Source organism: Clinocottus analis, unplaced genomic scaffold, assembly GCF_023055335.1.
Source record: "Clinocottus analis isolate CAN_PGR_092001 unplaced genomic scaffold, fCliAna1.0.p SCAF_16, whole genome shotgun sequence".
NCBI classification, from domain to species: Eukaryota; Metazoa; Chordata; class Actinopteri; order Perciformes; family Cottidae; genus Clinocottus; species Clinocottus analis.
In genome coordinates this window covers 1-5,418 of record NW_027175887.1, presented here as the reverse complement: position 1 = coordinate 5,418, position 5,418 = coordinate 1, and positions in this window count along the sequence as shown.

Below are 5,418 nucleotides of genomic sequence, written 5' to 3'. Positions count from 1 at the left end.
ATTGCGTCAAACGTTACTGGCCCGCCCCCATTGGTTCTCTGCTGGGAAACTTGTCGTACAGCACTAGCTGCATTTTAAATACGTGTGACGAAGTTTGTGTCGTGTACTCTTTTGTAATAGAGTACACATTACACTTTTCTAAAAGCTGTCTTTGGTTAGGCTAGTGATGCTACACAAAGCTAGGCAGCATTCCTGTAATTTTCATTTTATAGGGCCAACAAAAAAAACCATTGTAATTTGCAACAAAATACTTAAGAGTGGAGTAATTTTGTATTTAAAATACTCAAAATACTTTTTCCAGGAATAATTTAAAAACAACAACAACAACGTATTGTCTGTCAAGGTAAATATTGTGCATGCTGATGTATCTGAGTGTGACAGATGTCAACTAGCTTGATAAATAATTTATGTCTGGGTCTGGTTACATAGCCAGACCCAGGCATGTATATAATACATCATGTATTATATACATGGTGTAGGAGCCATTAGTCACGGGTGTGTATTTTATTGTGGTAATGTGTGTTTTATTGTGATAGTTTAAATACCGGGGCACCGGTACGAGCAAGAGGGATTGACGATGCTTGGGTGACGGGGAGATCAGACGTTTTTTACCGCTAAACTAAAGTGCTTCGTAAAGAGATCGAGAAGACAAAATAACAACATGTAACTGCCGTCAGTTTATAATTAAACGGGAAATAACACCCAAAGATATACCAACGGCTGAACTCTTTTACTGAATCAGTGTGTGAAAAACAGGATCTTATCCCGCACCAAGCAGAGTGGCAGACACGTAGATCGGCCACTACACATGGTGATGGTTATACAGTGATGGCAAGCTAGCGATCAATGCTAACATGCTAATGACGCTAGCTTGCTGTCTCGGCGAATGCATAGCAAGTGTTTAGCAAGTTAATTTACCAGTCGAGTAGCTAGCTATAAGAAGAGGGAGATTGGGAGCTTGTATGTTCATGATAACCTTCTCAAGAGACGTCTAAACATTTAATCTATCTTGTAATATCACTGTATTTCAAGTTATGCTGTATCTTTTCAATGTGAATGTCAAAATGCCATATTAATTACTGGCAGATAATTTCTATACAGTAGATGTCCATTAGTTAAAAATTAAAAAAACATAATCAATCAAGCTGTTGTCTTTTAATAAGCTTTGCTTAGTTACACCAACATTCTGTGACTGTTCTTACTTTTTTTGTGGGGTTCACCCGAGCTTTTTGTACATCATATAGCCTAAACCTAAATGCTCTGTGATAAAAAAGTATTTCCTGTATTTTAAATACAAAATACATGTATTGTATTTTGTTACATTTTCTGGTACTAGTATTTTGTATTTTATTTTGATCCATTTATTTAAGGGGTATTTTGTATCAAAATACATTTTGATGTAATTTTGCCCATCTCTGATGCTAGAATGAATTTGCTTCAGGACAGAGGAGACTTGGGAGAGCAGACGTTTCCCTGGTGCAGAAGCAGCCTGAGTGTGAGGGGAAGGGTTGAAGAAATCTGAATGCAAGCAGGAGCTATTTGAGTGTGAGGACAGGGTTTTTATGCAAATATTACAAAATGTGAAATCAATAAGTCATGCACTTAAAACAGAAGAACACAATATTAAATGAAGATTGAGAAAAAATGCATACCCTGTCCGGCAGTTCTGTTATCTTATTGAGCCCCGAGTCCAGGGAAGTAGAGCACTTCGAGGTCTGTTCAAGTTATATAAACCCCACATGAGTTCTAATAATTGTGTTATTTTATATGATTTTTTCAGAATTTATTTGTCAAAAAATTTCAAATATTATTTTTTTTATAAACCATACCATATTTTGATCATAACTATGAACATCCCCAGCATAATCTGAGCAAGATTTCCCTAAAATGCCTTTTCGAGTAACCCACGGGTTTTACCACTCTATGATTTAAGGCCTGAACAACAACCTACAGAGTTGTAAGAACCCTCTATGTAAACATAATGATCAAAAGAATCAGAATCAGCAAAAAACACACAATAAAACAAAGCCGTAGCCTGTTACCAAGGAGTTTTAGTCAAAAAACTGTGTTGTTCGGTTAAACAATGTAAAAGTTATAACCTTTATGCCTGAACATGCTTGGATTGGGGCATGCTGGGTATTACAATTTGCATACATTTCTGCTTAAGACATGTGACACGTTCAAAGAAACATCCCCCTACCATGGAAGCTGTCGCAGTCCCCAAAGTCAAAGAAATAGGGAAAAAAACAAACCAGACCGGCATCACTTGGATTTTTCAGGTACATTAGTACCTGAAAAATAACCCACAATCATACCTTATTAGATTCATACAAGCTTGGAGGGGTACAGAGCGGTGTCTTTTATTAAAAGCTTTACTGTGTAAAGTGTACTCATTGGAAGACATATATGCAATGATCTTTCCTTAAATTCCCCCTTCTCTAACTATTCTAATCCAAAAGGAGTCCCTAAATAATTCAAATATATTGTTGAGAAAAGAAAAGCACCACCCGACTCTGCCAAGTCTTTCCCCAGCTGCATGTGTGATACTGTCTAGTGTGGGCAATTTGTTTTTACTATACAATCATGAGTATTGCATTGCTCAATTTTTAAGTTGAAAATAAATATATTTTCAAGGAAGAAAACACAACTCACCACCAGAGTTGTTGACACATTTAAATCACCCATATGTGCAGTCAGATTATTCCTTAAACTTGGACTCATCTCTGTGTCGCTGGACACGATCTGTACCTCAAAGACTGATCTGTACCTCAAAGCTGAAGTTAAAACCTCATAGGAGTGAAGTTAAAAAAATAAAAAAAAACATTGTCAGTACAACATAGGCCACTGTCAAATTATCAATATGTACTCGTTTTTCTCTAAACAGCATTCCTAAGCATTTTTTTTTATCAGTATTTCTTTGTTTGTTCGTTCAATTATTGTTATTATTGTTATTATTATTGTTATTATTATTGTTATTATTATTATTATTATTATTATTATTATTATTATTATTATTATTATGAACGACAGCTCCACCGTTTTTTTCTGGCGGAACGGAAGCCATGATTGTAAATTTTCAGTCCGGACCACTTAAAGGGTGCACTAGACCTATTTTCAACTTCAACATTCTGCGCCTGAGGGGGTGTGTTGTTGTGTACGTGTGCTTTCCAGCGATGTTATTTGGCAGGTGAGGCACGTTTTTATTTTCTAAAATCTCTTGTAGCTGTATATTAGTTTGGTTTGAAACAAGATGAGTGTTGAGCTTAATTAAACAGCCGACTCAGCAGAATCCGCTGGTCAGTGTCGGGACTTTCTGCTCTTGTGACTGCGACGTCCTTAAACTTAATCCATAATTATCTATAAATACATGCTCATCAGGTTACTGCAGATCTGTTTCGCAGATAAAAGGAGAGGATCGATCGACACAAGTGTGTTGAAAAGTCTATCGTGATAGAAAGCACCAATACAATTCAATGATTTATGTGTGAAGTACGTACGCCTGTCTATCGGGCATTATCATGCACACGCCATGATGATGGAGCCATAATGGCTATTGGTCATCCATGACGTCATCCCCCTGAAGCTCAACAAATATGACCTTTTTTTTAAGTTTATACTTGTTATACAAGTGCATGTAGTAGTACATATGTGTGTTTGTGTGTGATTGTTTTTGTGAATGTGTATGAATGGTTGATAATACTGATGTGGCTTCTCCTTTCAGTGTGTGAATGGGTGAATGATGTCATGTAGTGTTGAAGCGCTTTGAGTGGTCGGAAGAACTGCGGGCAACTGACAGCAAAAGGGGCCAGCTCGGTCTGGGTAGTCTTTCTATGTGGAGTTTGCATGTTTTCCCTGTCTCTATCGGGCATTAATGTGTGTCAGCGTGGACCCCTCTGGCATCCCCCAACAGTCCATAAAGACATGTAGCGAGATATATTGGCGACATGTCCAGGGTGTACTCTGCCTTTGCCTTACGTCTGACTGCGACTCTAAATAGAATAAGCGGTTTGGATAATGGAATGTTAAGGTCTCTGGGCTGCTTTGCGGTTCAGAGGTGGATTTAACTGCTGCTGTTTTGCTTGGGTTTTTAAGTCAAATGCAGCCCATGTTACTCAATTGTGAGGATCTAATCATCTGCTAAATATATTCAGTCACTTTTCATTTGATCCTTGCCCCAAGTAATTTCTATGACTTTTCGTCAGAGAGAATAAAGCAGTCAGAACAACAAGCATCTGAGGCTTCCGGCCTCACGTTACTTAAGGTCCTTTTCTTCCTTACCATCACCATAACAACACATCGGAATCCCCTAACCTGCTCCAGGACAGGTTTTGTGAAAGTTCACTGGATAAGATGACCACTCCCACCAGACAAAAAGCAGCTCCCTTCCTTATTGATGAAGGAGCTATATTATATGAATTATGCTTTTCTTTGTCCATTTTCAGTATGTAGTTTGGATAATAATAATAGATTTAAATAAAGTAAACAGCCTTCAGTAGTCTGTTTTAATGTTGAGTTTGAGGGTGGAGTTGACCCACTCTATTTATAACCAGTCCGTGTAATGTGAGTCCCCCTACACGCATACATAAAAACAGATGTCACTGAAACATTTCAAGGAACAAATATCCACAACAGGCATTCATTTCCTAAAAATATCTTACTGCAAAGTTAGTTTTTGGTTCATAAAAAACAGTACAAATATAGGCTTTCTCAAAAGGGACAGCGTCCGTTTTATTGCATCTCTGGAAGTAATGATCAGAATGTCTAAATGTTCACAGACAGTAATGGATGTACAATACTGCACATATTGTATCTCTACTGTTGTCCACCTTTTAAAGCTGATACACTAACCCACACATGAATTATTTTAGTTTTCCCTTTTTTAAATGGACATATCTTGATTATTTTCAGTTTGGCGGTGCATCCATTAAAAAAGTTTTAAAAAAATATGAATAAGCTTTCTGTCAATATTAATGGATTTGATGGAGGAAGTTAAGGTGTTGAGAAAACTAAATGCTGAGAGAGTAAGACGATGTCTCTCTTGGAGTTCAGTGCCAGATCTGGAGCAGCATCATGCACAAACCACATTATTGTCAGCAAGTTGGACACCAGACCGCCCAAATGCCACCATGGTTTTTGGAGAGTCCACCAAACCAGATCTGGAGTTTTTGGAGCAACAGGTGATTCCCTATTTCTACAACAAATATATTTGGACGGCAACAACATTTAGGCGTAGGGATGGGAATTGTTTGGGGTTTTTCCGATACCGGTGCCAAACCAATTTTATTGCCAAGGCCAATATGTTAACTGTTAAAAGTATATTATAAATACATACAAAACACTTGATTTCAAACTACAGCTTCAAACTTTTTAATTGCAAACTAGATGAGATCCTACTCATGGCATTTTGTTAAGAAATAT